Raw genomic sequence first — 19,131 nt, forward strand, 5'->3', positions numbered from 1 at the left:
TCATAGTTTCAAAATTACCAAATCACGTAGCCACTTCCTGTTTTGCCCTCATCCTCAAATCATTTCGACTGGAAAAATAAATCAGTTGAATCGATTTCATTCTGTTTGAAAGTCCATCAGCTAGTTTCAACCCAATTCAGTTGATGGATCTAGAAACCTCGGAATGATATGAAATCAATTCTTATATGTTCGTCTAGTTCTCCTAATTATAAAAATGTTATTAAACATCAATTTGACCCAATTATTGAGAGTAGTAATTTTTTGAACATAAATTAGTTTTTCGGATATATTCGTGTTCAAAAAATCACTACTCTCAATATATTGTGTTAAATTGATATCATAGACGAACACATAAGAATTGATTTTATGTCATTTTGAGATCTCTAGCTCCATCAACCGATTGTGACCGAAATTGGCTGATAAATTTTTTCAAACACATATAAAGAAATCAATTCAATTAGAAAATTTTTCTAGTTGAATTGATTTAAGAATGAAGATAAAATGGAAAGTGGGTATATAATTTTGAAACTATGATATATGATTTTGATATTTTAAAAACTTTTCTACTTGATTCGGTAAAAACCCGAAAAAACTATAAACTCGACCTATATAGTGCCGGAGAGATTTATATCGAAAGGTTTATAATATAAATCGCATGTTATAAATCTCCCATTGCAGATGCTCTAATTAAGACTACTTCAATATGGTTAAAATTATTCTGAAGTGGTCAAGCTTCCAACTCCCATCAAAACTATTCGGACTTAATTAAAATTATTTCAATTTAATTAAAAATATTATAATCTAAAATAATAAACTTGGATTAAAACTACTTCAAATAATTATTTTAACACTGATTAAAATTTAATCAAATAATTTTAACTATATGAACAACTTTACAGGCATCTTATCTCTGGTAAATGACAGTACGTGAGTGCATCAATTCAAATTTCTTTTGAAGATAAGAATCTTATCTAGTCATTGTAAATTAAACTAGTCATGTGACTTGCTTGAAAATTGTCTGAAATTAAAGAGAACCCACAAACTATATTGAGCAACTTTAATTTCAGACAATTTTAGATTGCTCAATAGATTGTGGGTTCTCTTTAATTTCAGACAATTTTCAAACTCTATTCTTTAGATTTTCAGAGGCCGATTTGAATCATGCAGTGGGAGTTTTAATTAGAAGCATTGCAAATGTTTCAGATGATATCGCACCAACCGACGGAGAAAAATAACCTTGATTGCAATGCCTAGCATAATAAAATTCATCATTTAAAAGTTTTCACAAAGAAACTATCAAGAGTGTTACGAGAATAATTATCCCCTATAAATTACTTATTCCATAATATTCAAATAAACATAAACAGCAGAAGAAGAAAAATTCATTTTGCTCTACATATTTCTGTTTTGTTTTGTCAAAACTAAACATCAAATACAACTCAACTAAGCATCTTGTTCCCACGTAAGGAACATCATCAAACAGCTCCCTCAGATGTCTAAGAAAGAACCATAGGAACATCTTGTTTGTCAAATATTTTAGATACTTTCGTGCAATATGTCCATGCTTCCCAACTTCATTTCTAGTGCCTCTTTAGTCCTTGTACAATCAGCATTTATTTTATTCCAAATCTTTCAACTTGCTCAAAATTGCACTCTCTTCATCTGCCATCTTTATCTCCTTTTATAGCTCATCCCTTTGGTTGATTATGATAGTTCTTGTAAAACCCACATAACTAGACAATCAAAATAAAAATTCAAATAGGAAAAAATAAGAACATGTGAGCATGGATCTTCATTTCATCGAGAACATGATATAAGAAAAATAAGTACATAACCAAATATGACAAGGAACCTGATTGAAGAGTCATATCCTTGTCTTTAGTGTCGTCGGCTTAATTTCTGTGGAAGAAGATGCGGCAGAAAGGAGGGTCTTTCAAGAGGCTTAAGGGATACGACGTCGTAAAGCTTCCTGTCAATGGGGAACAAGAAACTATGTCAAGATGATTCCCTAAATCTTTGGGGGTCAACCCTATATATAGTGGACATCTATATCAGCCTATAGATAATAATAGATTCGGGACTATAAATCTATATATATATTGAATATCTATTATCAGCATATAGATGACAATAGATGCGAGACTAAAGGTTCTACACATATAAGGTCTACATCCAACAACCGAACCCAATAATCCTAAGTTAGATCACTTTAAAGGGTTCAGATCGTATTCACATATGAAACTCACAAATAAACCCACCTACTAAGGATAATTATATCCAACAATCTCTCAGTTGGGCTATACGTGAGTTGTATGTGGATTACAAGTAAAACTTTAGTTGATATCAAACTTTATGGGTAGAAGATATCCCTACAAGCAATTTGGTCCATTAACTTCATTAGTATAAGACTAAAGAGGTCATAGCTACTGTATATGATAGTAACAAGCCCCAATAGTAATCACAATATCAATATCATTAATGACATAGATCAAGATGTATATGTGTAGAGTGAAAATTACATGAAATATTATTAGTATATGTCAATTTTCAGCTGATCTTAAGATAACCTCAAAAGAGGTCATATCATATTTGTGAAATACTTTATGCTAAACTGGAATAGCAAATCATGATTAACTTTATGATTCCAAAAAGAATCTGTATTATATTTACAAACACAAAATGCTAAACAGCAGTAGTAAATGATGATATCACAGTCAGAGTGTCAAACAAATATATAAATTCTCATTAATGTTTTGAACTTTAAGTATGTACAATAATCAAAATAAAATATTTACCTTTATTATCAAATATAGAGCAATCAAATACAAATACATACTCCCACTAGATGAGTTCTTCTTCCATAAGAAGGACTCTCATATCCACAATATGCGCATGAAACACCTTAGGCACTAAGCCTTTGGTGAGTGTATCGGCCAATATGGAATCTGTGCTGATGTGCTCTACCATGATCTGACAACTCTGAACTCTTTCTTTAACCGCTAGAAACTTAATGTCGATATGCTTAGACTTCGACGAATTGCGGTTGTTCTTGGCATAAAGTTATGTGTCTTTATTATCACAGTAGATCCTTAGTGGTCTGTCAATGCCATCACGATTTGTAATGTTGTGACGAAATTTCGCAATCAAATCCCATGATTGGATGCTTCGTAGCATGTTACCAATTCTGCCTCTATAGTAGAAGTGACTACTAGCGTTTGCTTGATGTTCTTCCAAGATATAGCCCTTCAGTAAGTATGAAGATATAGCCCGAAGTGGACCTCCTACTATCCAAGCATCCAGCAAAATCGGAGTCTAAATATCCAATCACCTCCAGGTGATCTAATCTCTGATATGTGAGCATATGTCTTTTAGTTCTTTGCAAATACCATATCACTCTCTTTATCGCTTTCTAGTGTGATGCTCCTAGGTTACTTACATATCTACCTAACATCCCCACTATAAATGCTATATCAGGTCGAGTACAAACTTGTGCATACATGAAACTTCCCACTGCTAACGCATATGAGAATTGCTCCATCTCCTTTATTTCAAATTCAAGTCGTGTACACTGCTGCAAGCTGAACTTGTCACCTTTTAACACAAGTGTGTCACCAGGTGTATAGTTCTGCATATCATACCTTATAAGCACCTTTTCAATATAGGCCTGCTGTGAAAGTCCAAGAATGTCTCTTGAATGATCACGATAGATCTGTATTCCTAAAACAAATGATGTTTCACCAAGATCTTTCATTTCAAAATTACCAGATAGAAATGATTTGGTTTGATGCAGCATACCCTTATTATTACTCGCAAGCAATATATCGTCCACATACAAAACAAGTATAACAAACTTGCTCCCACTGAACTTAACATATATGCACTAATCAATGAGGTTCTCTTTAAATCCAAATGAGATAACTACTTGATCAAATTTCTGGTACCACTGACGGGACGCCTACTTTAAACCATAGATGAACTCCTTTAATCTACATACTAGGTGCTTTGAGTTCTTAGACTCAAAGTTATTTGGTTGCACCATATATATAGACTCCTTTATGTCTCCATTGAGGAATACAGTCTTTACATCCATTTGATGTAGCTCCAAATCATAATGAACTACAAGTGACAAGATTACCCTAAGGGTATCTTTCGTTGACACAGGTGAGAAAGTCTCCTTGTAATCAATGTCTTCTTTCTGAGTAAATCCCTTGGCAACAAGACGACCCTTATACTTTTAGACATTGCCCCTTGAATCTCGCTTGGGTTTAAATATCCATTTACAACCAGCGAGCTTCTTTCCTTCATGCAATTCGATAAGTTCCCAAACATCATTGTTCGTCATAGACTTCAACTCTTCTTGCATGGCGTTAATCCACCTTGGGTTAGAGCATTATTTGACTTCTTGGAAAGATATAGGATCAGTCTCCAACCCTATGTCAAAGTCATACTCTTAGAGATAAACATAATCATGAGAATTTGTGGTTCTCCGTTCCCTTATAGATTGCCTTAAAGGCACTTGTATTTGAGGTACTTGCTCATCAATATGAGGTAATACTTCAATTTCAGTGGCAGGTTCTTCCAATTACATTGAAGATGTCATGGGAATATCTTGGTTCACTACGCTCACTGGATGTGTGATACTAATAATGTGCGGTGTGGTAACCATATTGTTATTGATCATACTAGTAGTGACCACAAGAGGATTGCTAACACATTCCTCAAAAGATACTTCCCTGATCTTATCACTCCCACTGTCAACAATAAACTTGGCATTTCCTATTTCAAAGAAGGATCTATTAGAGGGATCATAAAATTTATATTCTCTTAACTTTTCAAAATATCCTACAAAATACAGCTAATCGTTCTTGAGTCAAGTTTTCTTTCATTAGGCTTGTAAGGCCTAGCTTCACTTGGACAACCCCAGACGTGTAAGTGTCTAATGCTAGGCTTCTTACTCATCCACATCTCAAATAGAGTTTTAATTACTGTCTTACTAGGTACTCTATTGAGTAGGTAAACTGTAGTCTTGAGTACTTCACCCCACAAGGACTCTAGTAGAGAAGTGAAAGTCATTATACTTCTTACCATGTCTTTTAGAGTTCGATTGCGACGCTTAGCTACACCATTCTGACTGGGTGTACTAGGCATGGTATACTTAGGCACAATTCCACACTCAGCAAAGTAATTCGCAAAATGTCATGGACGTTGTTCACCTGATCCATCATACTACCGTAATATTCACCTCAACAGTCGAATCAGGCGACTTTAATTTTCATACCTAGTTGAAGTTCAACTTCGACTTTGAAAATTTTGAATATGTCTAAAGATTACAATTTCTCATGAATAAGGTACAGATAGCCAATTCTAGAATAGTCGTCTATGAAGCTAATAAAATATGTGTGTTCATTCTAATATGCCTTAGAGAATGATCCACAAATATCCATATGTATTAGCTCCAAAACATCACTACAACGGCTAGACCCCTTATTCCTTTTGTTAGTGGTCTTCCCCTTAATACACTCTATGCAAACATCAAGGTCTGACATGTCAAGAGAATCAAGAATTCCATGTGACATTAACCTGTTTAGGCATTGTTTGAATATATATCCTAAATGTCTATGCCACAACATGGAAGAATTTTCGTTAGTCAATTTACGTTTCATACCTATACTATGCATTAATACGTTGTCAACTATAGGAGTAAAGGTGTTCAATTTATAAAACTTATCAACCAAGGAACTATTGCCAACTAACACTGAATTAAAGAAAATACTGAAAATTCTATTTCTAAATGAACAAGAATAACAAGATTTGTCCAAATAAGGAATTGAAATTAAGTTCCATCTAAAAGACGATACAATAAATGTATTTTCTAAATCTAGAAAAACATCAGTTCCTAAATTAAGCCTAAAAACACCTATGAACTCTACTTTAGCCTTCTTGTCATTCCCCGTATAGATGTATCTTTTACCATCAAGCGAATGATGGCTCCTAAGACAACCTTGCATTGTGTCACTTATGTGAGTAGTAGCACCAGCATCTATCCACCAAGTGTCAGTGGGTACTGATGGACCCCGTTGGCCGGCTAGAATGGGGGTTGAATAGTCATGCATAAAATAAATAGAAACTCTTCTCGAACTTAAAAGAACACCTGTATAAAATAAAATAAAGAAAATAAACTATAAGACGAGGCTCACAGATTTTACTTGGTTACAACCGGGGAGGTTGTTAATCCAAGGAAATGAATCGCACTAAGTATCTCCTTCAGGCGGAGAAGCCTCTTACAGCAGTGAAAGCACATAAAGATGAAGCTAAACTAACAAAGTGAAGCACACAAGTGTTGGAAATCAAATTGCTTTTTGTTGTTGAAGCTTCTGGACCAAGGCTGTATTTATAGCCTTGGTTAGGGCGCTTAGAAGCGTTCCAGGCGCTTGAAGTGGGATAGAAATATATCCCCGACTCAACGGTCAACGTCCAATCAACGGTGATAAAGTTTGGGTTCCGGGCGCCCAACCCTCAAAGTCAACCCTGTTGACTTTTTCAATCTCAACCCTCTACTCCGGTGCTGCTCGCCTCAGTCTGGGTCTTCCGCTCCGGCTCCGCTCGCTTGGGTGATTTTGGGCAATTAAAATAAGGCTCACCCGAACCCAATTTTGGTCTTCTCCTCGAGCAGACTTTTGCTTCGGCTTCTTGTCCCTCGAACGCCGCATACGTTCTTCTCGTCCATCGGTATACTCTTCCGCAGCACCTCGTCCCTCAAACGCACCGAGCCCGTCAGCTCTCTCACGTGCCATCCTTCTCGCTAGTCGCGTCTTTCTCTCGACTTTTTGTGCTCCTAAGCTCCTGCACACTTAGATACAGGGATCAAAAATCAACAGAACATAACTTAACTTGTTTGATCATATCAAAATAACCTTGGGTTTCCAACAGGTACTATAGCTAAATTAACTTCCGAATTAACAAAATTTTAAAAACTCTCAGAATCTGCAGTATACTTTCCTTTCTTTTATTGATCCTCTTTCTTTTCTTGCCTGAACCTTGAGATCTAGAGGATACGTGAGCACTTTCAAGTGTCTCATGCCTCAGTCTCTCCCTTGTATTTCCTTTTCTAATATACCGCATGGTTACCAATTTTGTAAGAAGTGTGGTAGTGTCCACCTTTCCATTTGAGGTGAATCGATCTGCCAATTGATTTAGAAAATTCCTAGCATCTTCTCCCTCAGTTATCGACTCTTTAATTGGTACCGGTATGGATAACCTCTTGATATTTAGACTTATGCTATTTGATCTCTCCCACAGCTAAAATTCAACCCTCTGCTCTATAGTGCTAAGGTTGGTCAAAGGTGCAGGATAATCATTCATTAATGCATAGTCTAAGTCCATGCAATATAAGACTACAATCACGTATTCTTTCTATTTAGCAAAATTTGGACCAGTTAATGTTAGGATGTTATTAATGCTAGCAGTTACAGATTGTATTGAAATTAAAGATAGAAATTTATTTAAGCTCACGATTTAATTAATGATAAGAACATATAAGTAATATATAAAATTATGCAAAAAAATAAAATTTTAAATGCATATAAATGAGTTCTTTATGAGATACTAAGTACAACATAATGTGTCTTCATTTGGGTCGACACATTATTTGTTAGCGATACTCTCTAATATAACTCAAACTTTAATTGGTCACACAATGTGTCTTCCTTTGGGCCGACCCATTGTGCGCATAATATGATAGTTTATATGAGTTATATTTTGGTCCATAGCTCACAACAACCTTAATTGACCACATAGTATACCTTCCTTTGAGCCGACATATTTTGTGCATGATCTGAACAAAATAATATTTTGTTCCATAGTTGTAAGTTACCGTATGTATATATCTGGCATAAAAGTAATCTTCCTTTGGGTCTATTACTTTTAGCATAAATATACATCTACCAACACAAAATGTATTAAACTTACCTAAGGTGTTGGAATGTATACTAAAAGTCTAGCTTTTTGTATAAACATTTACTTAGAAATAAGAATCATATTGGTCAAATATCTACATTTATAAGCTAAGTGTAGTTGTTCAATTAATTTATATTGTAGATAACATGGTGTGTGGTGTCACACACAGAAGATCATGTTATCAGTTCTTTATAAATTATAAACAGTTACTCACGACTAAGATGGATAGGAACAAACCATTGGAATAGTCTTAGTGTAATTTGGTATTAGTTTATCTTGACTATAAAATTATACTAGTACACTCAAAGTGTATTGAGCAGGACCATTTAAGTTATGTTCTTTTTATACTGACTGAATAAAAGAACAAGACCTTTATTGTTATGGAAGTGTGTGCTATTAATCATGATATAATAACAAGCACATATACTTAATGTTAGAGTGTATACTAAAAGCCTAACTTTTGTAAACAATTATTTTTGAAATAAAAAAAATCACATTGGTCAAATGTCTACATTTATTTATTAAGTGTAGTTGTTCAATTAATTTATATTGTAGATAACATGGTGTGTGGTGTCACACACAGAAGATCATGTTATCAGTTCTTTATAAATTATAAACAGTTGCTCACGACTAAGATGGAAAGGAACAAACCATTGGAATAGTCATAGTGTAATTAGATATTAGTTTATCTTGACTAATAAATTACACTAGTACACTCTAAGTGCATTGAGTAGGACCATTTTAGGTAAGTTCTTTTTATACTGACTTAATAAAAGAACTAGACCTTAGTTATTATGGAAGTGTGTGCTCTTAATCCTACTATAATAACAAGCATATATATTTAGTATTTATTTCTTTAACTTATCAAAGGGTGAGATTTAGCTCGATAAATCAATAGTTCCGATAAGTTGGGAAATGATATTACTTATAGTGTGTGTTATTGATTATAGAAGGAAACTGTGTCCTAGTCATCTAGGTTGAGAATGTCCCCAAGAGGAGCTCATAAGGATTGTCATGTTAAACCCTACAGGTGGACTTAGTCCAACATGACAATGAGGTTGAGTGGTACTACTCTTGGACTAAAACATTAATTAAAATGAGTTGTCAGTAATGTAGGACCGTTAGATTCGATAGAGGGGGGTGAATATCGATTCGAAAAAGACGAGTATAAACGTAGCGGAAAAATAAAATAGACACAGATGTTTTTACTTCGTTCGGAGCCTGTGACGACTCCTACTCGAAGGCCCATGGTCCTTGACCACTTTCGTTGGGCAATCACTAACAAGTCGAAGTATAATTACAGAATAAGTACAGTAAATGCTAGTGACAATAAAGCAATACCAACAAAGAAAATTAAATAAAAACCGGAGGAGCACTTTTGTCGGAGCGTTGTTGATGTCGCACTTGAACGTCGAGCAGCAAGACCAGCAGTAGAAGATTTCTCAGTAAAAATTGATTGTTCTGAAGCTCGCTTCTTTATATTGCCTAGATTCCTTGCCATGTCTCAATCGAGATGCACGTGGTGACGACTTGTGGATATGCCTTCGGCGCCGGATCCCGATCCGGACCTCAGGCGCTGTTCGAAAACTCTTTCTGCAAAACAAAGTTAGTCCGAGGCAAATATACATCCTACAAAACATATTGTTAGCACAGTTTAAAGTTGGATAAAGAGTATGACTTAGATTCCGTCTTTCCGAGACCGGAATCTAGTCACGATCTCAACTTAGATATCCGAAATGGATCTAAGCCGGATCGACACCTAATGTTCCCTTCCCGGGAACGCGTCCTCACAGTCACTCCCTTCCAGTGACTTACCTTACTTACCTGCCAGACGTCCGGTCAGCCCGTCGACCCGTCTGGACTTCTCGCCAAACGTCCGGTCAGCCCGTCGACCCGCTTGGACTTCTCGCCAGCTATCCGGTCAGCCCGTCGACCTAGCTGGACTTCTCGCCAAGCGTCCGGTCAGCCCGTCGACCCGCTTGGACTTCTTGCCAGACATCCGGTCAGCCCGTCGACCTGTCTGGACTTCTCCTGCACACTCGATCAAAATGTCAGACAACAACAAGACTAACTTAACCTATTTGTCATTCATCAAAACGTGGGTTAAATCGTTAGTGCTAACCGCACCAACAATCTCCCCCTTTTTGATGGAATGACAACCTGGTTAAGTTAGTGAAAACATATGCAAGAAACAACATGCATTTATGTGGTTTTAAAGTTAGTTTGTATTTTCAAGTTGGTTTAGCTAACTTAACCACCTAACCCTCCTCCCCCTTTGGCATTTATCAAAAATAAGCAAAGGTAAACAATCATAGTGTTGAGTTACTGCAAAAAGTAATCAGTTTTTTGCAATATACTTTGATTTAATTTTTAACACTAAAAAATAGTCATATTGACTTGGGGGAGACAAGTTAAATTTTGAAAAGTATAAAGTTAATCAAGTTTCATAAGTGTGTAAAGATTTTCAAATCAGGTTTTCAAATTTACTTTGCATGTTTAAATAACATTTACTTTTCAACAAGGTAAATTTTCAACTTCAATTTTTCAAAAAAAATGAGCAAGTAAGAATAATTTTTCAAGAAGTAAAATTTTTGCCAAACTAAAAGTTTTAAGGCTAATTTGATAAAAGCTAAGTTTGGAAAGTTGAATTTTCAAGCATATGTTACAAAACTGAATAAGTTATATTTGCAACATTCAACTTTTAAAATCAGGTTTAAAAATTAGGTGGGATTTAAACTTAGTTAAATTTAACTTTTTGAAAACTGGTGTTTTAAAAATAAGTTAGTTTTAACATATATGTAAAAAAATCTTTTTCAAACACACATTAATTTCTCCCCCTGAACTTGACACTTATCTTTAACCAGCTGTCTAGCCATTTAGGTACTAACTAACTATCAGAAGATAGTAGCTTTCACTTGGTTAGTCAGATTAAGTTAATTATAACCAGTCAGTGTTTGACATGACTGATGAACTTTAATCTGATTAATATCTGAATTGTATTTAACGTCCAGACTTATGCTGATGCACTGAAATAAGCATCTTAAGTCCAGACAGTTGGCCTATGCATCTCACCCCTTTCTATGTTTGTCAAACACAAGCAAGGTAAACCTAAGGTGTTGGTGAGATGCTCAACAACTAGTCCTATGGGTACATGCTTTATAAGGATTCAAGAACTAGTCAAAGGCCAAAACTGTTTTTGAAAATCTAAAAATGGAAAGTTTTGAAAACAAACAAGTTTAACCTATAATTTGATAAAAACTATTTTGAAAGTATTTTTTAAAGATCCTAGTCTATTGAGCACATCCCTAATTTTCGTCGTAAGTTGCTAAATTCACTTTCAGGGAGTGGTTTTGTGAAAATGTCAGCTAAATTTGATTTGGACTCAATGTACTTGAGTTCAATATCGCCTTTAGTAGCATGATCCCTGATGAAGTGGTGTCTAATTTCAATATGTTTGGTTCTTGAATGATGCACAGGATTCTTGGTTAAGTTAATTGAACTTATATTATCAATTAATACTTTTACATTTGTGATATTTAAGTTGAAATCTTTTAGAGTATGCATCATCCATAATAATTGTGCAACACATTCGCTTATAGCTATGTATTCTGACTCAGTTGTAGACAGAGCAACACAATGTTGCTTTCTACTAAACCAGCTAACAAGTGATGAACCTAATAATTGGCATCCACCACTTGTGCTTTTGCGGTCTAATTTACATCCAGCATAATCTGAGTCAGAATATCCTATTAGTTCAAAATTATTTGTCCTAGGATACCAGATTCCTACATTTGTTGTTCCTTTAAGATATCTAAAAATTCTTTTAACTTGTGTCAAATGGGATTCCTTAGCACAAGTTTGGTATCTAGCACACATACTAACTGCAAATAAAATATCAGGTCGGCTTGCAGTTAAGTACAGTAGGCTACCTATTGCACTTCTATAATGTTTTAAATCAATTGGTTTTCCATTTGGGTCACTATCTAAGATTGTGTTTACTGCCATCGGAGTTTTATTTCTTTTGTATTTTCCATTCCGAATTTTTAAGTAATTATTTGGTGTATTTATGTTGAGAAATATAGTTTCCTTCATTTGTCTGTTTGATTTGTAATCCTAAGAAATAGGTTAGTTTTCCCACTAAGCTCATTTCAAATTCTTTTTCCATTAGATTAATAAATTCTTCTAAAAATTCTGAATTTGTTGAGCCAAATATTATGTCATCCACGTATATTTGTGCAATAAATATGTTTGTATTTAATGATTTAACAAACAAGGTTGGGTCAATTTGACCTTGTTTGAATCCTTTAGATGTTAGGTAAGATGTTAGCCTCTCATACCACGCCCTGGGTGCTTGTTTAAGTCCATATAGGGCTTTCTTTAATTTAAACACATAATCAGGGTGTTCTAGACTTTCAAACCCAGGAGGCTGACCTACATAAACTTCTTCTTTGATTAGTCCATTAAGAAAGGCAGACTTAACATCCATTTGGTATAGTTTGAATCCCTTATGGGCTGCATAACTTAGTAACATTCTAATGGATTCTAATCTGGCTACTGGGGCATATGTTTCATCATAATCAAGTCCTTCAACTTGACTAAATCCTTTGGCAACCAGCCTAGCCTTATTTCTAGTAATTTCCCCAGTTTCACTTAGTTTGTTTCTGAATACCCATTTTGTTTCTATTATTTTCTTATTCTTAGGTGGTGGGACTAGGTCCCAGACCTCATTACGCTCAAATTGGGCTAGTTCTTCTTGCATGGCTATAATCCAATCTGGGTCTAGTAGGGATTCTTCCACAGTTCTGGGTTCAATTTTTGAAATTAATGAAATTTGACTTAGGTTTCTAAAAGATGATCTGGTTTGAACTCTTAAGTCTGGGTCACCAATTATTTGATCAGTTGGATGGTTTGGGTTTACCCTTATTGTTTTAGGAGGTTGATTCTCTTGATGTTGTTCCTCGTCTTCATGACTTAGAGTTTGGTTGGTTTCTGGAACAAACTCAGTTGGTTGTGTAGGTTCTATGTCTTGTGTAGTTTCTTTAAATTTTACATTAGTAGTTTCTTCAATTTTTAAGGTAACCTTATTATAAATTCTATAGCCTCTACTATTTAAGGAATATCCTACAAAAATTCCATTTTCAATTTTAGAGGTGAATTTTCCTAAGTGTTCTCTTGTATTTAAGATAAAAACTGGGCACCCAAATACCTTAAAATATTTTATGTTTGGTTGTTTATTATAGAACATTTCGAAGAAGGTTTTGTTATGAGTTTTGTTTATTGTTGTTCTGTTCTGTACATAGCAGGCTGTACTAACGGCTTCTGCCCAAAAGTATTTAGGTAGGTTATACTCATTTAACATTGTCCTAGAAGTTTCAAGTAAGGTTCTATTTTTTCTTTCTACAATTCCATTTTGTTGGGGGGTTTTAGGACATGAGAACTCATGATGGTAACCATTTTCTAGACAAAAACTGTTAAAGTTGTGATTTTTAAACTCTCCCCCGTTGTCACTCCTAATTCTTTTAATTTTAATATCTTTTCGTTTTCAATCTGTTTGCAAAAATTTGTAAAAATTTCAAAAGTTTCATTTTTATGTTTTAAGAATTTTACCCAAGTAAACCTAGAATAATCGTCTATAATTACTAAACAATATAAGTTTCCATTTATGGATTTGACTCCATGGGAGTCAAACAGGTCTAAATGTAGAAGTTCTAAGATTGAGTTAGTTTGTGGTTGATTTGTTTGTTTATGGGTTGATTTAGTTTGTTTGCCTTGTTGACAAGCATTACATATGGTTGAATCTAAGTTAGGTAACTTTGGTAAGCCTTTTACAAGTTCATTTAGTTTACTTATATTTCTAAAGTTGGTGTGAGACATCCTCCTATGCCATAACCAAGTTTCTTCTTTTTGTGTTAAATAACACTTAATGGAAGAAATGGTTAAGTTGATGACATAGATGTTGTCTTTTCTAAAACCTTTTAGGCTTATGGTAGGATTATCTAGATGTTTGATTAAACATTCTGTAGATAGAAATTTGACCTTATACCTAGTATCACACAATTGACTTATACTTAGAAGATTATATTTAAAATTTTCAACAAGTAAGACATTTGTAATTATAAAGTCTAATTTTAACTCAATATTACCTATACCAATTACCTTGAGTTTGTCGTTGTTTCCAAAGGCAACTGTTCCTAGGCTTTTGTAAGTGAGTTGAGTGAACTTGGTGTGATCTCCAGTCATATGTTTGGAGCAACCACTGTCCAAAATCCATTTGGTTTCCTACAGTAAGTAGGATTTAAAGTTAGTCTTTTGAGCATGCATTATTTAAGTTTAAAATTAGCTTTAAGTTTAAAGTTTTGAAAAATAATTTTTAAGTTTAAAAATCTTGAAAATAATTTTTAAGTTAAAAATTTTGAAATTAATTTTTAAGTTAAAATTAAAATTTTGAAATTAATTTATAAGTTTAAAATTAAATTTTTGAAATTAATTTTTTAAGTTTAAAATTAAAATTTTGAAATTAATTTTTAAGTTTAAAATTAAAATATTGAAAATAATTTTTAAGATTAAAATTAAAATTTTGAAATTAATTTTGTAAGTTTAAAATTTAAATTTTGAAATTAATTTTTAAGTTTGAAATTAAAATTTTGAAAATAATAATTTTTTTTTTAAAATTTTAAAATTAAAATTTTGCAATTAATTTTTTTTTTTTAAGTTTAAAATTTAAATTTTGAAAATAATTTTTTTTAAGTTTTTAAAATTAAAATTTTGAAATTAATTTTTAAGTTTAAAATTTAAATTTTGAAATTAATTTTTAAATTTAAAATTAAAATTTTGAAATTAATTTTTAAGTTTTAAAATTAACATTTTGAAATTAATTTTTAAGTCTTAAAATTAAAATTTTGAAATTAATTTTTAAGTTTAAAATTAAAATTTTGAAATTAATTTTTAAGTTTAAAATTAAAATTTTGAAAATAATTTTTAAGTTTAAAATTAAAATTTTGAAAATAATTTTTTAAGTTTAAAATTAAAATTAATTTTTTAAGTTTAAAATTAAAATTTTGAAATTAATTTTTTAAGTTTAAAATTAAAATTTTGAAATTAATTTTTTAAGTTTAAAATTTAAATTTTGAAATTAATTTTTAAGTTTAAAATTAAAATTTTGAAATTAATTTTTAAGTTTACAATTAAAATTTTGAAATTAATTTTTTAAGTTTAAAATTAAAATTTTGAAAATAATTTTTTAAGTTTAAAATTAAAATTTTGAAATTAATTTTTAAGTTTAAAATTAAAATTTTGAAATTAATTTTTAAGTTTAAAAGTAAAATTTTGAAATTAATTTTTAAGTTTAAAATTAATATTTTGAAAATAATTTTTAAGTTTAAAATTTAAAATTTTGAAAATAATTTTTAAGTTTAAAATTAAAATTTTGAGATTAATTTTTTTTAAGTTTAGAATTAAAATTTTGAAATTAATTTTTAAGTTTTAAAATTAAAATTTTAACATTAATTTTTAAGTTTAAAATTAAAATTTTGAAATTAATTTTTAAGTTTAAAATTAGAATTTTGAAATTAATTTTTAAGTTTAAAATTAAAATTTTGAAAATAATTTTTTTTTTTAAGTTTAAAATTAAAATTTTGAAAATAATTTTTTTAAGTTTAAAATTAAAATTTTGAAATTAATTTTTAAGATTAAAATTAAAATTTTGAAATTAATTTTTAAGTTTAAAATTAAAATTTTGAAATTAATTTTTTAAGTTTAAAATTAAAATTTTGAAAATAATTTTTAAGTTTAAAATTAAAATTTTGAAATTAATTTTTTAAGTTTAAAATTAAAATTTTGAAATTAATTTTTAAGTTTAAAATTAAAATTTTGAAATTAATTTTTTTTAAGTTTAAAATTAAAATTTTGAAATTAATTTTTAAGTTTTAAAATTAAAATTTGGAAATTAATTTTTAAGTTTAAAATTAAAATTTTGAAATTAATTTTTAAGTTTAAAATTAAAACCTTATTCCTCTCACCCGATCTATATTTTCAATCAGGAAATCCTATGATTTCGTGAGATGAAATTAAATTTTTAATTATGGAGTTTTGGTTTAACGTGTGTTAGATTCAGATTTAGTTTTGGTTTCCACAAATAGGCATTCTTCGGATAAACTTCTAAGCTTGGTGAGTCACATGGACATCATTAGAAGTAACCAACCTTTCGAGGTTTTCCGAATAGTCCTATCCACGGAACTTAGAACTAAATCTTGGTCTAACTGGTTAGGATTCATTTAAGGGTAGCTTCAGTCAGTTCCACTTGGCCAAATGCACCAGATCGAAGCCATATCTTTCTAGACATGCGATGCCTAAGCTTCCCTAACGTACTATCATCCAAAAATTTCACCAGTACCATGATTCAAGTTAAACTTGGTCTCTTTTTAACTAATCCTAATTACCCTGCCGGGTTAATTTGTTTTAGGTTACCCTGTCGGGTAGGTTAGTTTTGGAGGTGCAGCTATTCTGGAGCCTCTCCCTGAATTATTGGCCATTAATTTAGATTTTGGTTTTAGGCTTGTGTCGATTCCTTTTATAGTTATAGTTAACTTGGTGATAATTTTGTTGATTTTTAAACTGTTTAGATTTTGAATTTGATTTAGGTTTGTATTTTGGATTTTGGTTTGGTTTATACACTTTTATATAATGTATTTTTTCTTTAGGTATATAATATTGATTAAGTCCTACTTGCGTGGTCAGACATGCTTTCGGAACCCAAGCTAAATTGGTTGACTTGTATTGGGTTATTAATGATTTGAAGGTTTTATTTGAATTTGACTTATATCCTAGTCCGGTTTTATTATAACATGCTTTTTGATTATTTAGGATTAGGTCTAAATTTTTTGATCTTGTTGTGAATTTTTTTAACATCTCCTTTAAATTGTTTATTTCATTTTTTAATGATAAATTCTCCTCCTCAAGTGTTAGATCTTGAGTTGGATTCAAATTTTTTAATTATTCCTTGAGGTTCTGATTTTCCTCAAGAAGTAATTTGTTCTCATTTTCTACTTTGGTTAATTTACTATTTAAACAAGAAATGATTCTAAAAAAATTTTTGTTTAAATTAAAATATACCTCATTCGAGCCTTCGGAAACGAGTACGGACTCGTGGCTTGTTTCGGGTTCGGACCCGTCTTCATCTTCCGACTCATTTTCAGTTTCGGCTTCGCGGGCCATCAGTGCGAGGTGGCTCTGATGTTTCTGCTCTTCTTCCTCCGATTCGTCCGAGGAGTCGTCCCACGTTGCTTTAAGTGCTTTCTTTTTGGTTGGCTTTGGTTTGTCGAACTTCAGTTTTGGACATTCGTTCTTGTAATGTCCCTTTTTGTTGCAGCCGTAGCAAGTCACGTTCTTTTGTTCTGAGGGAGAGCTGATCTTTTGAAGGTCCTTTTTGCTGAAGCTCCTCTTTCTCCTGGTGAACATTTTTCTTACCAAGTTCACCAGGTGTTCTTCGTCTTCGGAGTCTTGGTCAGATTCTTCTTCAAATTTAGGCTTGCTTTTCTTTTCTTTGGAGGAACCTGCAAATAGAGCTATACCTTTCTTGACTCCAGCATTAGTTTGTTCGTGTAATTCTAATTCACAGAAAAGCTCATCTAATTTTAATTTAGAAAGATTCTTAGAAATTTTGTAGGCATCCACTATTGATGCCCACAAACTATTACGTGGAAAGGCGTTTAATGCGTACCTTATCAAGTCTCTATTCTCCATCTGGTGGCCTATCGCATGAAGCCCGTTGAGGATGTCCTTGATCCTCGCGTGGAGTTGATTCGCTGTTTCTCCTTCCTGCATTTTTATATTAAAAATTTTATTTAAAAGCAGGTCTCGTTTTGTTACCTTAGCGTCGCTTGTTCCCTCGTGCAGCTCGATCAGTTTGTCCCACAGTTCTTTAGCGTTTGTGTGTGGACCGACTCTGTTTAGCTCTTCTCTTGTTAGTCCGCACTGTAGAGTGTTGATCGCTTTGTTTTCTGTTGACGCCTTCTTCTTCAAGTCAGCTGTCCATTCTTCAGGATCCAGTATATTTCCGGAGGTGTCTGCTGGAATTTTGTAAGGTCTCGTAATGCTCATCCACTGGTCAAAGTCGGTTTTGAGGTAGACCTCCATGCGCTTCTTCCAGTATGGAAAGTCGTCCCCGTTGAAGAGTGGAGGTCGTACTGTGCTGAATCCTTCTTGTTGAGACATTCTGTGCACAGGTAAATAACCAAAAAAAATATCCCAAGACTTGGTCTTGGATTAGTAGTGCGGGAAGAGAAAAATAGGAAAAATAAATCTAGATTCGTGTTGCACTAATATAAATTGATTAAGTTAACGAAATACCAGTTTTAAAATTAAAATAAAAAAAAACAAAAGAAAATTCACCCCTTGTCTGATTGGTGGTTGCACCAAATCAGAGCGGTACCTGCTCTGATACCACTTGTAGGACCGTTAGATTCGATAGAGGGGGGGTGAATATCGATTCGAAAAAGACGAGTATAAACGCAGCGGAAAAATAAAATAGACACAGATGTTTTTACTTCGTTCGGAGCCTGTGACGACTCCTACTCGAAGGCTCGTGGTCCTTGACCACTTTCGTTGGGCAATCACTAACAAGTCGAAGTATAATTACAGAATAAGTACAGGAAATGCTAGTGACAATAAAGCAATACCGACAAAGAAAATTAAATAAAAACCGGAGGAGCACTTTTGTCGGAGCGTTGTTGACGTCGCACTTGAACGTCGAGCAGCAAGACCAGCAGTAGAAGATTTCTCAGTAAAAATTGATTGTTCTGAAGCTCCTGTCTGGGGCTTCTTTTATATGCTGTTCCGGGCGCCTGGATTCCTTCCGGGCGCCTGGAATGTGACGAAACTGCTCAAATCGAGATGCTCCACGTGGCGACGACTTGGCTGGATAGAATTCGCCTTCCGGGCGCCCGGACCTCCGGGCGCCCGGACCACCTTGTTCCAGAAAACTTCTTTTTCCTGCAAAACAAAGTTAGTCCGAGGCAAATATACATCCTGTAAAACAGATTGTTAGCACAGTTAAAGTTCAACAGATGGATAAAAAGAGTATGACTTAGATTCCGTCTTTCCGAGACCGGAATCTAGTCACGATCTCGACTTAGATATCCGAAATGGATCTAAGCCGGATCGACGCCTAATGTTCCC

Source organism: Zingiber officinale, chromosome 7A (genome assembly GCF_018446385.1).
Source record: "Zingiber officinale cultivar Zhangliang chromosome 7A, Zo_v1.1, whole genome shotgun sequence".
NCBI classification, from domain to species: domain Eukaryota; kingdom Viridiplantae; phylum Streptophyta; class Magnoliopsida; order Zingiberales; family Zingiberaceae; genus Zingiber; species Zingiber officinale.